Genomic DNA, 19,232 nt, shown 5'->3' with positions numbered 1-19,232 from the left:
TAAGGAATTTGATTAAAATTTGGATTGAACATTAGGCACAGTGACCAAGATGTAACTCTTACAATACTGTAGTACAGAGTAGGCTCTTTAAAATCAGGAATTGTCCACACACCTTTCCCCTTTTCCATCTTCATCAGATATGCTAATTCATCACAGGGACAAATTGAAGGAGAACCGTCCAGTTAAGTTTACCCAATGTTTTCCAAAAAATGACAGCCTGAAAGAGGCTTTGAAAATAAACTCTCTGAAGAAAACAGACTACCAGATGACCTTTACATGGCAGCAGGGGAAACTTGAGGGACATTTAAGAGACAGGAGCAAGTAGGTAGAGGGAACTTGTGGGAATGGTGTAAGAGGTTCCACAACCATGTGGGTTCTTGAGAAAATGAAAATTCATATCCAGAACCAGCACTGGACCTCTCTAGAGAGCTGAGGAGAAGTAAATTCTACAGATCTGACAGACTGTTTCTTTTCCCTGCACTGGCAATTTTTTTTTCTGCAACTGTGTGTCTTCAACCAAGGACAATTCCTGCTGGAGATGAAACCTTTGATAACTTGTGTCTAACTTCGAATTCAGGTGGGAGACCTTAACTGCGCTGTGCAGGTAGCTCAGAGACCTGCAAAAAGATCTTTGTTCTCCATGACTGCATCCTGCTTAAGCTCTTGAAGGCTATTAACAGTACTTGAAAACAATGATTTATGTGAGTCATACAGATATGACGACCAAGGAGAATAAAGCTCAAAAAGCTCCCTCCCAGCTCAGAAACTAAAATTGGCTCAGTCTATTTTGTCTTATTTTCTAGGGTTCTTTTTTTATTCCTTTTTGTTTGTAAACTTGCACAGGAATGTCATATCATGTCACAACTGCTGAGAGAAAAACAAAATCTTCAAAGTCAATGAGGCTAAAACTGATATTCAAATTATATTTCATATAGTGGGACTCAAAACTAATGAAGAATGCCTTCTGTTCTGAACAAAAGCGAGCAGAAAATTAAAATCACCAAATTAAAGAATAGAGTGTTCCATTCTTAATGCAGCAAAAGTTGGTGATTCAACTTCTGGAATAGCAGAGGGCAAAATAGAAAGCATTTGTAGATAAGAAAGCAAAAGCTAATGGATATTTTCAGTAAGCCTAAAAGCTCTGTTACCACTATAGTGCAAAGATAATGGTTTCTACCTCTACAATTCCTTGCAATGATTGTTTTGCCAATATATAGTATAAAAGAAACAAAGAGTAATAATTGCTTGTCAGCACTGATGAAGCATGACAGGCATCAGCCATGGGAAGGGGAATGCCACTTCACTGCTGCATCTGATGGTAACAGACTGCCCAGAGTTTATACTGTTCACCTATGGAACTGGGTCAGAGCTGCACAGGAAAGGACATCTGGAGGTCAGCTTGAGCAAGCTGTTTATGTCTGTCTGGTTAAAATACATTCGGGGACTCTCAACCACTGAGATAATTTAAAATTGAACAGAATGGTGTTGCAAATCATGTGATAGATTTAGGCTCTGCTCACAGATCAGGTCCAAATGAAGTTCACAAAAGCTGCAACAAAATAATTTTTCCAGAAAAAGGCATATGTCTCAGAACCTTACACCACAGAGGGGTATCTAAATATAGTCTAATTACATAAAATGATATGCAGCACACAGATTCAAATTGTGTAGTGGAATCAAAGAAGGAAGGAGTCACAAGATAAAACCTCATAATAAAAAAGGATGCACAGTGAAAAATAAATGTGTTGATGAACATCCTTTTTTAACTAAGTGAAATCATAGCAAAGCAGAAAATGAAAAGCTGATAGTGTTGTTATTACTCATTTTCTAGCTATCATTTGAATCAAGCCTCTGTATAGTTTCTTAAGGATTGATTTCTTTTGGAAGTTGCAAAGGCTTATTTTTGAAGGGTTTTTTTGGTATATTTGTGTTTCCATAATAATAAGGCTCTTAACCTTTTCAAAACTGTTTGAATAAAAATTTCAAAAGGCACTGTGGTCTTAGGAACTTGACCTGGAGTACCTTACAAAAGTCAGATTGTCAAAAGCTGGAGCTCTTTAAATTCTGAAAAACCTTGGTCAATTAGACCTCAAGATCCTCTCATTCTTTAAGTAATAGTCCACCCTAAGAAGAGACAAAGCAGCATCTCATACATTAAAACATATAGGAGACAAGTAATCCAAGTTCTACCTGAATATTTAGGCCATAATGTTAATTGCTAGCTTGATTTATTTAGGAAAAAATGAATCAAAAAAAAAAAAAAAACCCACCAAAAAAACCAACAACAAAAAAAAAGCAAACTTCAGATATTGCATTTTAAATACATGTAAACGCATTATTAATTTTGAGAATAATCTTAATTTTTTTCACAATTTTTTAAGACTGATTGTCTTCTCAGTCACTTGGGTCTGCAGACTCATTTTATTGTAAAAATTGAGGGGTTTTCCTGCAACAGGAGCAAATATTTTCTGAGGAAATATGGCAAAAGTTAAGTTTATCAGAGACAGGACTCTCCCACTTTACTTGTAAAAAATGTGTTTACCAATGCAAAGAGTAAAATGTACTACTGAACAAAATTCATAATACAATTTCAGAAAACAAACAGTGATTTTACAGCAGTTTTTCTGTAAAGAAAGAAAAAAGCTACACAATTTTATATTTAAATTCCAGAGCAGGAATATCTGCAGCTAATCAGCTTTATTCCCCTGATAAGTATTTTGCTACAGACCATGGATTTGCTCTAGAGAGGTTCACAGATGCAGAGACTAGGTGTCTCAGGGGAGTAATACTAGGCTACCAAGCCTTGCACCTCTAAATTGACAACAGAACTCTACACAAGAAAGAAATAGATTATATTCTGAAAGCAATGTAATGTCTTTCTTTTCTTTTCATCACTAGAGCCCATAAAAATATTCTTAAAGGAATCTTTTAATCTGATGTGTGTCCGGGGCCAGTGTTAGTGATGCTTGAATTCTTTTATCATGTATCTTACGTCCAGTCATCATTAGTGCTTCGTGACAGCTTCAGATTCGTGTACGTAAGGAACTTAGAAGATGAAATATCAGCCCAGAAAATTTCCCTCCCAGCAAGACTTCTGACAAATTAATGGATTAGTGAGGGGAAATTTACATCAGATTCCCTTAAACAACAGAGCATCAGTAGATGTCTTCTGTTCCCAAGGCGATCAAGTCAACAGCTTTCATCATTTTAATACCTTCCTAAAAAACTCATAAGACAGAGTACATTCTCGGGAAATCTAGATTCATACAAATCAATGAAAGATAAATCAATGAGCCAAATAACGTAATAAACTACCAAGAGAACTGCACTATCTGAACACATAAAAGAATAAACCTTCAATACTTTATGCCATGCAAACCTTTTGGTAAGTAGAGCTTTTTAGCTGCTATCTAACCAGAAAGATTTCTTTTAAGATGTACATATATTTGCTTTCTGTCACAGTGTAGTCTATCTATAATCAATGTTTAACTTTTCTGGGATTAAATTTTAAGAACAGTAGTTTGAAAATTACTTTGAAAATATGTGTCCTTCGCCGTAAGATTTACAACAAGGAATACTTGAGATTCATTTAATTAGATGAGTCTGCCAAACAGAGATGTAGGTATGTCTTTCAATTTTTTTTCTTACTTATTTCTGTGTATTACCTCATTTTGTGGATGAGTGGTTGTTAACATTAAAGGAAAAGAAAATAACAGCACTGTATTCCCATTCTTACTGCCGGTCGCTATGTCCTTCTAAAATGCAGATTTTTTTTCTTTGTTGCCATAATCTCCATAGAAGATATAACACAGACAGAATAATTACAGTGTAAGATGAGGAAAGTGTGTCCTTTTTAGTTAACATCTTGAGGGGACACATTTTCTTCCTCTTATTTTTGAGAAATATATGTAGCTTTATCACATTTGCTGCAGGCAGTTCCCAGAGGATTTTCAGAAGAACTCTTCCTCCTGTAAATAGGCCAATTCTCTTGCAAGTATGTATTCTAGAAAAGAGTAAATATATAAAACTTGAAGGTGGCTGTTACCATGCTCTGGCTGCACCTTGCACTTCACACCTTGTCTACACTAAGGATGTTTTAGGGGAAGATTCACACCTAGATTAGAAAACCTAGTTTGACTTCTGTCAGCATTTTAGCACCATATTGATTAGACTTGCACACACAGTTCTTGAAACACTCACAGAATATGGTGCTACAGATACCCTCTACGTCCAAACAGTGAAATCAAATTAACATTAGGAAGAAGAAATTCCCATTTCTAAACTTTCTAACTGAAAAAAAAAAAAAAATTACAGGAGCTCCTGCAGAATTGTGGATGTTACACATATATGCTCATTCATTCAGCTCAATATTTCTGAACCCTTTGTTTTGCTTTTAAGGTAAATGGGGTGCATTATGCAGCAATTCAGTGAGTACTGATCCTGTATTTTCTTTCTTAAATTAGGATTAGTCCGGAGGATTGTGTAGTGCAATGAGTAAGGAGACTGAGAGGGGAAGAAAAAGGAAATAAGCTGATGAGAATGGATGACATTGCGGGGGGAATATTTTAGTGGAAAATAAACAACTTCATACCATTTATCTGTAGGAGCCCATACTGTTTGTATCAGCACCCTCAAAAGTACTCCCAGGATCTAAGAGTTTTCAGTGAGACCCTACAGTCATATGCATTTGACTTACACCCTTCACTTTTTAGGGTGCTCAGATGTTTAGCTGGGGCACTCTTAATATGATCCACAGCCTTCACTGTCTCCTGTGATCATGGCTCAAGTTATCCACTGTTCTGCCAGGGTGAATAGGCACTGTTATCAGAAAAGGTTGTGGCTCTCTTCTGTTAGTATGGAAATGTCTCATCTGAATATATAAAATGTTAGTACTATTAAAGCTATTGCAACTCAAACCCTAAGGCTTGTCCAGGGCTGTGGGCAACCACTGAAATATAGAGAAAGTTTTATTAAATTTCTGTCCATCAGATATACCTGTAGATAGTTTAGTCATACCTCAGGTTGCAGTCTACAGTCCAATTTCAAAGTTACTTGTTAAGGGTACTCTAAAAACATCCTCTGCAATGACTTTGGCCCTCTGAGACACCCTTCCTTACACTTTCTCACAAACAGGCAGAAAGAAAACATTAGCAACATGGCATGTACTTGCTAAATCTGCTTGCTAAATCTGCCCATTAGAAGATCACAACCAGTATTTCAAACTTCATCACAAGATGCTGCAATGGATTTGAACTCTAGATCGTGAACTTCCCCCTATCCTAAGTGTTCGCAGCAGTGGAAGCAGCAGGGATATCCTGGAGGCAGAAGCAGAATCTCCAGGGTAATTCTTCTGAGCACAATAAGTACAACAAGCCCAGAGGCAGCCACAGCAACCCCCTCTCACCCATGGGAGTCCACAGGAGATGGCTTTGCACACTCCACATTTTGTGGTTTCGTACCTGCATAATGCAAGATGGCTTTTGAGCAGTTTTGAAAAGATTGAGCCCGGGGACTGAACCCAGTTAAGATGTAAAAGGGTAAAGGAGCTTCTACAGCAAGGCCCTGTGATGCTGGAAGTATGTCTTGATGAAATACTGAATATACACTGAAAATGTATTTATGTCAGCAATACTGTTGATAAGTTTTAGAAGAACTTGCTAAGGGTTCAAGGCCAGATTGCCATCAAGAAAAGTAGTCACCAACATAAAGCACAGTTAAGTCAGATTTCATAGTTAACAGTATTAGTATCTGACATTCCTCATCTAAAAAAGCTACTCATTAGCTGTATGTTTACCACACATACTCCACATCCATGGGAGCTTGTGGTGGGCACAAATAAATTGATTCTGCCTGTGTCCAGAACGGAGGGTAAAACACCTGCAACCCTCAAGTGTCCAGAACCAAGGGAAAAAAATTCCAATCTTTAAGCGACCTGAGTCAGTGCATTACACATTGTGTGCTAATAATCTCACCTCTCAACAGCTCTCACTAGCTCAGCACTGTAGCAATGCCCTCATGAATCCTTTTCCCACTCAACTCTGGGTACCAAGAGGGCAGGTTTGCACCTACCCATGGTGTACAGTGTAAGTACCGCGTAGGAGGACTCTGTAACAAGGATTATTTAACATCCCTCATGTGGACGAGATTTCACTCCTGGAAAAACAAAAGGCTTAAGGATGTGAGCAACCCCTAGCTCAAGCAGTGGAAGAGAAATAAGAATGTGCTGGGAGGGATGGAGAGCAGCAGCAGTAGAGTCGCTGATTGATTGGTGTGGGAGGGGCTCCCATACAAAACTGACTTTGATCTATCTTTTAATCTTGCAGCACAACAACAAATCTTAAGGCAATCAATTCTAATGGTATTAATAGTCTCATTCAAAGTATTCACTTTCTCCCTTAATTTAGGAGGCTGGCTCCAGGTTTCCTTGGCAGATTTGTCAAATAAATATTGCTGGTTTTTTGAGAGCAGCTTTTCTTACTGCTCCATTTCCTAAACATTCTTGCTTCTTTAAAGAGTGTCATAATTTCCTCCCAAGACTGAAAAATTAATAATTCATTCATTTGCTACTTGTTGTGATAATCTTTCTTCTTTGTATAAATCATTTCCATGTTGGCTTGGTTTTCCTTTTAGAAAACTACAGGCAGCTTGAACATATCTTAATCCAACACAAACTCTGATCAGTTTAGATAACTTTGTCACTCCTGAGTCATGACTGGACATAGGTCAGGACTCTTAATTCTAGTAATTGCCCTTCCTTCATCTATAATTTTCTCTCTTGAATAAACCATCACTTCATCTTTTTTTTTTCCTTTTCCATTCATTTCAGACCTCACCCAGTGGCCACAGGAATCAATGGGAGATTTTACTGTGAGAACATAAACAGTGTAAGCACTGAGCAAAATTTTTATCACTTTCAAGAGTATCGAACTGGGTGAGAGGAGCAAATGGAGCAGGGCTGGAATGAACTGCTTCAAGACAGAAAGCAATAACTTGAGCAGCAAGCTCACAGAACTCAGAGCCCTGCAAGCATATGATCATCTTCCACGGCTGCTTAAGTCTCTGGAATAAGTAAATAAATAATAAATACATGAACAGAAGCCAAATTGCAGTATTCCTGTAACCAATAGCCATGAAGCAATGCAGTAATATTTTTTTTCCATTTTAATTTGGTTTTAACTAAAATATGAACATAAATATATGTAAACACCATATGTAAACCCCATATATCCCTGCTATTAAGAGATTACATTTTCATTTAAAGGAATACAGTTAAGGGAATGCAATTAAGTAAATACATCTTCAGTTTAAAAGAACTTCCTAATTTCAGAAAATTCAAACACTTTGAGAATAGACATCTCTGCTGGAAGTTGGAAGAATAAGTTTGATTTCTCTCTCTTTCTTCACATAGTCTTCCATAAAGATTTGTTATTGACCACTTCCATCTCAGGTTTGGTGGATTTTTCATCTGAAACAGTAAGACAGTCCTTACACACTCACAGTGGGGGTTCCTGCAGTACAGGCTGTGCTGGCTGGTTGTCAGGTAGATTCGGGAATGTTAACCACGTTTTCTGTCTCTGAGGCGTCCATATTTCATCTGTAAGTTTGGGATTTATCTCACATCATTTAAAACTTCCAAAAAGCTGGTCTTCACCCTGACACTGCTGAATCATCCTTTTCAAAATGGCTTGTCATGTCTGTCAGTTTCAGAGAGAGTCTACCGATTTAGAACTCAACTTCATCCACCTGGTCAAGGCTGTGACACCAGTGTGGAACTCCACTGTGAATACATGGCCCAGCCAACTTTGACCCGTATCTCTCAACATTAATCTGTGAGTACAGCTGACTGTGAAGTTGTACAAATGAGGAGACCACAGAGTGAAGGAGTAAGGCTATGCTCATAAGAACCTATGAATTCAGTTTAAGAAGACAAACATTGGCATTAGTGCTATAACACTTTCAGAGAAAAAGTGGAGAGTAAAATGAAAAGTGATTTAGCAAGATAGAGGATAAACCCATTCCACAGAGCAATGGAGACAAATGCTTTTCCCAGCTGCCTTACCAAAAGAGACTCCTAAAATATCTGCACCAGAGCGGTAAAATTTAAAATGCTTAACTTAGTAGCATTTTTGTCTCAACCTTTGATAGCCATATTAGTTGGTAACCAATTGCTATGTGCACAGAAATAATGTACATGATTCTGAGTTCAAGTCTTTACACAATATTGTCAAAAAGAAAAGTCTAAAGGAAAAGATTAATATCACTAAACATAGGTACATAGTACCATTTTAGGTGTCTAAATAGTCTGATACACCCACAAATAGACTTTATTCTGACAGATAAAGATGCAAGACTACTCTGCTGCAAGACTATTCTGCTGAATTCAGGTGTGAGAGCATAGGGTATACCATTAAGTGCTCATTGTAGTGTCCTGAATCACATCCTTATAACCAAATCAAATTAATCTTGAGCTTAAAAACTAGACCTGAATACTAGGCAGTGAACTGCTGTAGTCATTAAGTGAGGAAGTAATTCATTTCCCTAAAAGCAGTATATCTGTATCCCCTTCATCTTTTCAAAGATCTCCCATACCCATCTTAATAAGGACATGCACATCCTATCACTACTTGTGTGTAATTCAGTAGCACAAGAAGTGTTCATCATGATCCTGGAGTCTTATGTTGTGCTTAGTAAAACATAAAGGACAGCAGGAGCTTCCCAAAGACCTTAGAATGTAAACACAAGTTTCTCCCAGGAATCTGCTGGACCAGCAGTCTCTTTCCTTTATCACTTTCTGTTAAGAAAAGACGTGGAGAGAGAGCTGAGAGAGCTCATATTACACTGGGAGAGGAACAGAAGATGGTAGAGCTTAAAAAATGCAGAAGAGAAAAGCTTAGGGGGAGATAAAACGGAAAAATAAAAAGAAAAGAGAAATATAGACACAATCCCCTAATAGGAAAGAACAAAAGAAATCCTTTTATAATGAAGCCATCCCCAAGGAAAACAGAAGAGAAGCATTTTCTTGAGAACAGCAGAACAAAAATATCATTCTTTTCTCTTTAAGATGTTGCAGGGAGAGAAATTTCTCTGCCTTAATTTAGTTAATGTATGAGAATGGAGATAACCCTATCAAAAAATCATCAGTAGCACAGAGATCTTATGGAAAATCATTGCAGAACTTACTCTGGAAGAAGATGCACTTCAAGGTAAAGCATAATTTTGCAAGAGTTTCACTGCCAATTATATGAGAGTGGCCATTAATAAAAATGGAACGCAACATAGAATATCTCAGCATTAATCCCACAGGCTGATAATTTTAATGTTTGCTTTTGAAATCCAGGTATGGTATATCTGACTGCACACTTAATAACACCATACAAAAAAAAGCTATAACCAAAGTTTACTCTACCAGCAATGAATTAGCCATGCATAATCACCTTGTTGAGCACTTAATGCATTTTTTAGAGCCCATATTTCAGTGTACAGCTCTATAACACGTAAATGTGAGATAAAAAGACAAATCACAGTGTAATTTTGGTGCATCTATAGGATACTGAAGGAGTCAGCCAAAAGGATTTAAGTGTTGTGACTCCTCAACAGTTGGACAGCATATGCTAAAAGTCACCTCACTAGTCCCCCCAAGAATTGAGGAATAGGTACATAAAGATCTTTTGTGGAAGTAGCAATTAGGATATTTAGAGAAACAAACATCAATCCGCTGAGTCTTGGGGAAAGATTCAAACACCTCAAGTCAGTGAAGTGTTGACTATGAACCTCTCATGTAATACCTTGAAGGTAACAAGCCCTTGGAGATAGTGAAGAAGATTATGAGAAATATTTATCTTGCTAATGGCTTATAGAATACAGACAACATGGTTTATTTAATACAGAAAACAGGGAAATAACACAAAAGGAGAAGACCAAAAAAGTAAGCCATAGCTGGCTGTGGTCTGCACTTCTATGTCTGGAAAGAAATTTTGTGTGAAAAGGAATGAGTGGTAGTGCTACCCATTTGTGCAAGGCATTGTGCTCTCCCCACTCCTTAGTTGTTTTTTTTTTTCCCTAGCCTTTTTTTTTTAATGTTTGGAAGACAAATTGATTGGGATATTAATGTGTTCATCTTTCCTCTGTAGGAATCTCTTCAGAGTCTAACATCATTACTAAAATTTCAGAAGTGTTAAAAAATCAACAAATGCCAGCAATCCTAGCAGAAGCCCACATATAAGCCCCATTTTAACCTTTTTATAACCTTGCTTTATAATCTTCAAATCCTTGTACCCATTTAGTTTGACAAAATGTAGAACATGGCTTCACATGCCCCCCATGATACTAATCCCATCTGGCCAGAGACTGAGACCCCATGAATTCAAGAACTACAGAAACAAATGTGTGTAATGGTCACAACACACTGTTCAGTATTTATAGTGTGTCAGTCAGCTTTTCCCAGCATAAGGAATTCTCTTTGATTCCTGATGAAACCTAAAGTATGAGCTGTCATTGTATGACTTTCCTGACTACATTAGAAAACAAACTTAAGTAGCAAAAATGCTGTATGATTGTGGCTCTATAATAAGATAAAAGGAGAGAAAAACTTGGTCATCAAGTGGAAAGGCTGTGTTACAAGTAGGTTGCATGAACTATGTTGAAATTTATAGCCTTATGATCTCTTTCTCTTCCTCTTCCAGCTAAAGAACACATGGTAAATGTCTCTTCCATTTGTGTCAGTCATATTTGATAATTGTGCCTTTTTATTCATGTGTTATTAACACCTATGAGTTCTGGTCATGGACAAAGAAGTTGTGGTCACAGGCAATGTACACAGATCAGAAAGTTATTCTTACTGTACCTTTTATTCCACACAACTTTGGCAAGCAATTTTCTAGACAATAAACTATAGTCATTTTTTCTATGAGTGCAGAGATTGCTATATTTTGACTGAGAAACTGGAATTGTTGTAGGCTGAGACTGAAAATCTTTTCTATAATATTGATTCAAGTGGGCAGTTAAGTCCATCAGGGCAAGACAGAAAAATGCTTTATGACTCTTTTCTTAATAGGGAGAAAGAGATAGCCGCAAATTTTCAAAATATTTCACCTGCCATCTCCCACATTTCCATTCCAGTACCCCCTGCCACAGCTACCTTGAGTTAGGGGTGGCATCCTGGAAGCAATGAGCTGCTCACAGGAGCCTTCCTTTCCCATGAGAGTGAACAAATGTCTCCAGAAGAGAAGGTGGACAGGAAGGACTGTGCAAGTGGTAGGGTCTGCAGTCTAAATTACTACCTGACAGCAGAGGGCCAGACCTTTCAGGTGCAAGACAAAAATTACAACTTTTCATGCACAACAGGTTCTTTTCCTTTGAAATGCAGTCAGAGTTAATAAGAGTGGTATTATATAAGAAAAAGTTTGTTAATTTATTTCCTTAGAATTATAGTAGTGCTGGAAAAATGTACCCTCTTATCAAAGCCTGGGAGCTGTGGGCAGCTGTAGTGACTGTGATCACTCTACAATAGGACATGACCTTTCCCCTCCTCGCCTCCTGCCTGCACCAAGGACAGCTCTCACTCTCTGACCACTCTGCTTCAGCATTTCTCTTGCAGCTTTTGACATTTTATTTGGGCACAGAGGTAAGGTTGCAACCGGAGAACAATGGAAGCAGAGGCACCACCTTCATCCACCTCCAGCTGCTCGTCCTCCCCCAGCAATACACAAACTAATAATGCAGCTGGCAGATTTTAACAGCTTGGGATCAGGTGCACACCTTCATTCAGGACACTGCCATAGGATAATTCCTGTTTATCTCTAGCCACCGAAGTAGTCAAAACAAGGGCCAGTGGGTTTTTTGGGTTTTGTTTTTTTTTTTTTTAAGAACAACAGTTCATTGGAGCATTTCAGGCTTTTTCTGGACTATCTTCTATAGAATGGAATCCAATGAAAAACATAACTGTTAAAATAGACCAAGCAAGACTTATGCCCATCCACTGCTGCAAACCCTCCATTAGTGGTATTTAAGATCTAGCCAGTCTTAGAGTTCAGAAGGTGAAAACTTCCTCAGAAGGATCAAAGATGCTATTTTTGAACGGAGAACAAAAATTTTAAACCACATTGGAAAGACATGGAAAAGCAGACTTATCTATTTTTGTAAGTTTACAATAATTCAGATGTTTTCTAACAGGCATTCTGAGTTTCTTTCATTATTTGAAAATGGGGTATTTGGTAATTTTTCTGAAAAAAAGATAAATCTCATAAAAATGCCAAACAAAAACTAAGTTCAAATATTTTCAGACACCTCATAATTTCTTTTACCTGGAACCCAGGTTACTTTTCCTTTCAAGTATTTAATAAGCCATTAATGCAGTCAACATTTTCATATAATTTTAAATATAATTTTGTCTTTTTTGGTTTTGTTTTTGTTTTGTTTTCTGAGACTTTGAGCTATATGGGTAACTTCTGTAGTTTCTAGCCAAAATGCTAGAAGCTTATGGCTTTTTGAGAGTTTTGTTCTGAATCATGGTTTCTGACTTAATTTCATTACTCAGGAGGCCATCTTCTATACTAATAAATAAAATACATAATGCAGTTGCAATACTGTCTTTCTTTAATCTGAATATAACAGCTGGTGAAAGAAAATCTAAACACGTGTAACCAAAACAAAAATTTTGCAGATGAAAGATTCTGCTTTCAACAAAAAGCACATGTATTTTTCCAGATAAAGATTTTCTTTTGAAATTTTGTTTCTCATTTCATCTGAAAATGCTACAGAAATCTTTAGTTATAGGAAAGCTGTGAAATCTTCTGATATATCTTTCCTGCACTGCTTAATCACCTTCTCTGTCTTGATGCTTATTTTATTTCTCCTTTGCAATTGTCTGATCTCAGCTTCCAGCTCTTATGCCTTGTAACGCCTTTGTCTTCTAGATTAAAGAGCATTTCAGTAGCCAGTGTTTTTTCCCTGTGAAGTTACTCCATCTACGTTATAATCAAGTCACCTCTCAATCTTCTTTACTTTAAAGGGGTGTGAGGGATGAAAGAGCTAACAGGCTGTGAACTCCAAGGGGCACTAGAATGGGATACCCAGTGTTCATTATGGGACCCGTCATTCACCCTCAGGCAACCCAGCTTATCTACCCCCATGCTTCCTTACTTACAGATTTTTCTTAGTTGTTTAAATTGCAAAGCTTTTGGGTGTGTTTGTAGCACAACAGATTAGAGACCTTTTCCAAATCTTTATTAGTGCAATAAAAGGCAGCTAAACCCTAGTACAAATGGCTGTGTCCCTTGTAGCTCATTTACAATGATTTTGTTGGCAACTGTTCTTACACTTTTCTCTGAAGCTTTTCTTTGTTTGCTTCTATGTTTTCTAGATGAAGCATTGATTTAGAACACACGAGGATCTCTCTCTGGATCACTGCTGACCTGAGTTCAGCAAATGTAGGATGTCATTAATATCTTTGTGTGGGTTTTGTGAACACCCAGATAACTAACACAGGAAATTCTGTCCTTTTGCAGTACTAGTTGTTCCATTTTAATTAAGCATAGACAAGAGGTCCGACCTTATAGAAAAAACTTAATTAATAATATCAGCAAAATACATGTGCTTTATACATTTCTTTTGTACATATTTCTGCAGTAATTAAAGACCTTAAGTGACCAAGGCAGAAGTAAAAAGACATCATTTAATGATATCTGAACTCCACTCTGTAATGCTTATAGATTTTAATGCAGGTTGAATTAGTTAAACTTGGAGTAAAGGGTAAAATGTTAATCAACCTAGGACAAAGTGAAAGATTTTTGAAAGTAAGAATTTCCACAGGTATAACTGCAGTCAGGACAGAACAACTCCGGAAATACTTCAAAAAGACAAAATAGCAGAGTAGGATGAAATAGGTAACCCATGGCCGATGATTTGGGATAGATAACATTCCCTCTGGCCACAAAATTCTGCCTGCATCCTATGGGCATCATCAATGCCAGCTAAACTATAAACACTGCTTCAGTAAAAAAGACCAAACCAGTGGAATAAGAACATAGTAAATTACTTTCTTCAAAGTATTCACTTATGATTGAATTCTGCAAGCATGACTGGAAGGAATACTAAAAAATCCCTGCTTGTGCACAAAAAAAAAAAAAAAAAAAAAGACTGATGAGGCATAATAAATAATTTTATTTTTTATAATATTTTTTCACTGAATTCACATGGAAAAAGTTGGAGGCAGAAAAAATTAAATGTTGAACATTAAGTCAGGAAATCTTGAAACATCACAGAGGTTCTTTTATCTTCATACTGAGCCACCTTAGATATGACAACAAGGAATTTTAGTATTATACTCTCTAACTTTGAAATATACCTCTTAAAACAGACACCCTTTATGAAAATTGTGGAATCAGAATTAAATTAACATTTAGACAGGTACACGAATCTACTAAGAAATACACTTTCATGAATTTTAGTTATTTACTTCTTACCCAGCCCAATAAATGAACAGGAGTAGGGTTTACTATATGTCTCAGACCACTCTGGGGGTCCTCCAAAATTAATGAAGCTGAATATGAAGCATTGCTCCAGAGAAGGAACAAGCTAAAGTGCTAAAGTGCTGTAGAAGACAAACAAACTGATCAGGACATTGGGAGGAACTTTGCTTTCAGGAGTTATGGAAGATGAGTTTATTTCTTAATTCTGTATAGCAAATTCCACTCCAACCTAATCAATAAACACAGAGAAAGGCAAGAAAAAAAGTTCTGAGATAAAGGTTAATTAAAGTGACATTCTGTCTTATTTTAAAGTAATTGCCAGGGTCATCATGGGTCACTTTATTGCCAGCACCTTATTTACACTGTCCATTTTACACCTTTGGGCAGAAGCCTAAAAGCAAAGCAGGTGGGCTGACATTTCCTCACAAAACCCATTCTAATGTTGAATTCCTGTAACTCTGCAAGACACAAATTGATTCTTATGATAAAACTGAAAAGATGATAAACCTATCCAGGTATGTTGACCCTGTAGAATCCAGAGATAACTATTGGTGGCATGAACTTATCATCCCTGCTAGTCTCTGGCCTAAACCTAGCTGCCTGCCTTCATATTTTATGCTGCCTCTTTCCAGCTCTAACATTTACACTTTGGCTCTCAAGGCTTGAACCTTAACTTTAGGGATGGCCCATATTAAACCTGAAGAGATCCGAATTGCCATTTGGGAGCAGTTCTTGTGTGAGCCCAGTGCCTTTTGGACATGCCTGCCTGTACAAGCCTCTACCTTCTCCGGTCTTAATTTCAAACCAGGGGCTGTTTCCATAGCCAGAGATCATTCACTGGGCACAGTTCATGCTGACTGCTGCTGGTTGATCCTGCAGGAGCCCTAGTCCAGTTTGGCCTGGTTTGGCTCTTGCCACCTCTTGCCTTGCGTGTGTATACGTCATATAGGCATGTAGAGGAATAGGAATTAAAATTCATACCTATATATGTCTGTAGGTGTATGCACACTGTACACATGTATACAAGCACACACCAGAATACACAAAAAATATATTAATATATACATATGTAAATATCTTTATAGATGTTTAGCTATGTTGGTAACAAATACCACTGTTAAATTGTGATCTATAAAAACAAAGGTGATATCTGTCCATGTTAGTGCTAGTTTCTGCTAGATCTGTAGCTCAAACATAGAAACTTGTCCTAGCCCCACCCTTCAAAATAATCTTGTAGTAGTCCTTTCTGGTACAATAACCTGTGTATGTTTCTCTTTCCTACTAGAATTCTGACAATATTAAAAAATAATAATAATAAAGGAAAATAAACAAACAAACAAAAACGAAACAAACAAAAAACCCCAAGACATGCAAGGGCTCTTGGAAGCTTGGTTTGCGTTTTGTTTTTGCAATCAGCAAATCTGATGTGATTCTGAAAGTACCTAAAATGTTTATTATGTATAAAGGATGTAGAAAGGGTCTTTAACTGGTGCCCTGGATGGCTTAAAATTGTACTGGCGCCTTCCTGCCTGCTTCAGTATCTTAAACTAGGCATGAATCACAGGTAATTGCCCAGTCTAATCAAATTCTTCCTGAATATATGTTACATAGAGTTACAGAAGATGTGCTATATCTTGAAAAACGGAAATATTTCAAGGTCTAATCAGATCACCATAAGTAGAAAAGCAGTGATCACTAACACCAAATGAAATTAGATTGTGAAAAGTACAGAGTGGGTTATTAGATAAGGCCCAAGTGATCACTGGTATAAATTATTGATTACTACTTTCAAATTCCACTGTATGACTGACATCTCCTCCGGTGTTTCTATGTGTGGCTCAGTTGTTATATGATCTAAGAACAGATCAGTGATATATACAAAGCCTGATTCATCACACTTTAATTTCACTTTTGGCAATATATGCAATGCTATTGAGTTCAATGGCAAATACATAGAGGTAGTGAATAAAGCTATAATGATCAATAAGAAAAATGACAACTATCCTAAATTCCAGTATGAAGGTTCCAGAGATGCTGGACTGAGCTGAGGTAGAGTGCTGCAGAAGAAGAAGTTAGAGAAAAAGCCATGTGATTTCAAAGAACATACCTAGTCAGAAGATAAGCCTTTTTTTACTGCCACAGGTACTCAGAGACCCAAAACACCAGGGTAAAGAGTGTGTATGTCTATGTTGGTGTATAAGGACGACAGGAATAAGAGATATTAGCAGCAGTGGGCTAAGAAATCCCTTTCTTATGAAGGGTAACATCCTGTCTGTTCCTTGGAAGGCTTTCAGACACAACCAAGAAACATTCAATTTACTCAGAGCAGAGAAAGCCTCAAAGCACCCAATCACAGATATCTGAAAACAGAGAATCCAAGCCTAGCTGCTCATGGAGGTTTACCTGTGTCACAGAATTAAGTGCAGACAGCACTAAACAGATACATAAAAGGAAGGGAAAAACCACAGAATGACTCACTAACTATGGATCATTGGACTGATTTGCCTTCAGAGGATCGCTGAAAACCTGCATCTTTCACTTACACTGCAATTTATGCTGCATGCTGCCTAGTCTTCTGAGCCAGGTGCACACACCAGGTTTTTGGCTCACTTAACACTTTACTTTCCTGCGGTTTTCAAGATTCTCCTCCTGACTATTCCATCATATTCCTGTGAAACATTAAAAAAAATCAATATTTCTTATGAAAACTCTATTCTCTCTCAAGGGTGTATGAGACAGACCATTTTTGTATGAAATCCAGAAAGGGAGTGGAAAAGAAAATGGGCAAATTGAGAGGAAAAACCAGTTTCTCTGAATTGCTTTGTTGCAGGAAAAACTAGGAAGTTCAAGTACTGTGAAGAGAACAAAGGATGTCTTTTGGTTTTCATACAGAAGTGTACTCCTCAAAGATTTCCAGCTCAATATTCAAATAAAAAGCATTCAATAGAACTATGAGTTCACCTTCTACTCAACATCATGGACTGCATGTCAAACATATTATTTAGGTCAAAAGTATAATTTTCATTTCATCCCTGAGTCTGAATGTACTTTTCTGAGTGGGTTTTTGGAGTGAAACAAAAATTGACATTGAAACAAGAGTTAATGAACACTAATGAACACTATTTGAACACTGTCCAAATTTTTCACAATATTTTTATCAAAACAAGTTTCTGGATCAATTGAAACCAGCTGGCTTGGGAACTTGATATCAATTCAGATTGCATAGGTACGAAATCAATAGACCCGTTGAAATTAATAGTGCCATTCTAAAGAATATGACCTGCTAACTAACTAACATTTAAATAATCACTCCTGGGCTCAATATAAAATTTCCTTGGCTTTAAACACTAGTTTGAGCAAATACTCATTCATTAGCATGTCAGATTTTTTAGATATGGTTTATTGATTTTCAAATCAATGAAGGGTGGTTTGGAAAATGTAACAGAAACTGTTTATTAAGAGCTCTAATTTAAATTCACAGAAGTGTTAGCAAAATTGCTAAAGATAAAACCTCTAGTGTATAAAACATTGAGATCAGTTAAGGAAGGGCATCATTTTTGCAAGTACATTATGATTTTCTGCATCCATCTGATCTTCCTAGTCTACGAGCAAGTGTCAGAAGAAGCCAGAAGCAACAAATGAGAACATATCTACTGATGCAGCCAAGAATGCTTTTAAAATTCTTAAAAATCAAGAGCGAAGAATAAACCTGTAGAAATCTAATTGATCCCATGAAAAGAAAAATGAAGGTCAGGAAAAATACACTGAGGAGCATCTACTTCACAACAGTTCACCGCCACTCAAAACTAAACAGATTTATAGTTATTATTGTTCTCTTAAGATTCATTTTGCAATGTCAGTTCTAGACCAAGGCAAAGAACTTCACTCCATTTTTAAATTAATTTCCTATTGTATTCACCTTCCCAGCAATCCTGTTTTCTGGCACAAATGCAGAAGTGCATTTCAAGTATACACAGAAATAGGATTTTCAATTCACCCATGCAAATACTCGCCCTGGAAGAGCCCACATGGTCATCCAGTCCAGAAATAGAAATTATATCATGTGGGTTTCTGACCAGCTACAATTGAGCAACACAATTATAAACGTTGGCTGTTCGCATATCAACTACTCACAGAAAATTGTTTATGATTAATGCCTCCAGGCAACAATTATTGAAAAATGGCAACCAGAGTCCACTCAAGAAACAAGGAATTCTAACCTGAACACAGCTATTTCAGAGAACACACACACATGCAAAAAGATGAATTTATTTAAATGATAGACTTCAAACTACTTCTGGGATGGAAACAATTTGTTATTATTTTAGATAGGGTGGTTCTAAGTGCAAAATTAATTCTTTGCAGTTATCCAAAAAAGAAAATCAAGTCAACATTACTGGCTCTTCATTTACTTACTAAACTATATATGGGAATGTTTTGCAGTACTTAGCTACAACATGCTAAGTTACAGAGATGCAATAGTGTATGAATTTCTGGACATATATAAATTCTAAGTGTTATTGTACTTCTTTAACATATTTCATGTGTTTCTTTAAGTTGTACAATAAGAAGAAAAGCACAGTCCATATTGGCTGTAAAAATGCTGTCTGTATTGTCCTTCAGGAAGTCAGGCTGTACAGACAGATTATCAGCAGGTTATTTTCTGCTGCTTGACAGCAGCAACTGCATTGTAGGATTTTTTTTTTTTTTTTTTTTTATTCAGACATTTGGAATTGTTTGTTTCTGTTGGTAATGAGTCAGTGT

Source organism: Haemorhous mexicanus, chromosome 3, assembly GCF_027477595.1.
Source record: "Haemorhous mexicanus isolate bHaeMex1 chromosome 3, bHaeMex1.pri, whole genome shotgun sequence".
NCBI classification, from domain to species: domain Eukaryota; kingdom Metazoa; phylum Chordata; class Aves; order Passeriformes; family Fringillidae; genus Haemorhous; species Haemorhous mexicanus.
Note: the sequence above shows the minus strand (reverse complement) of the source record.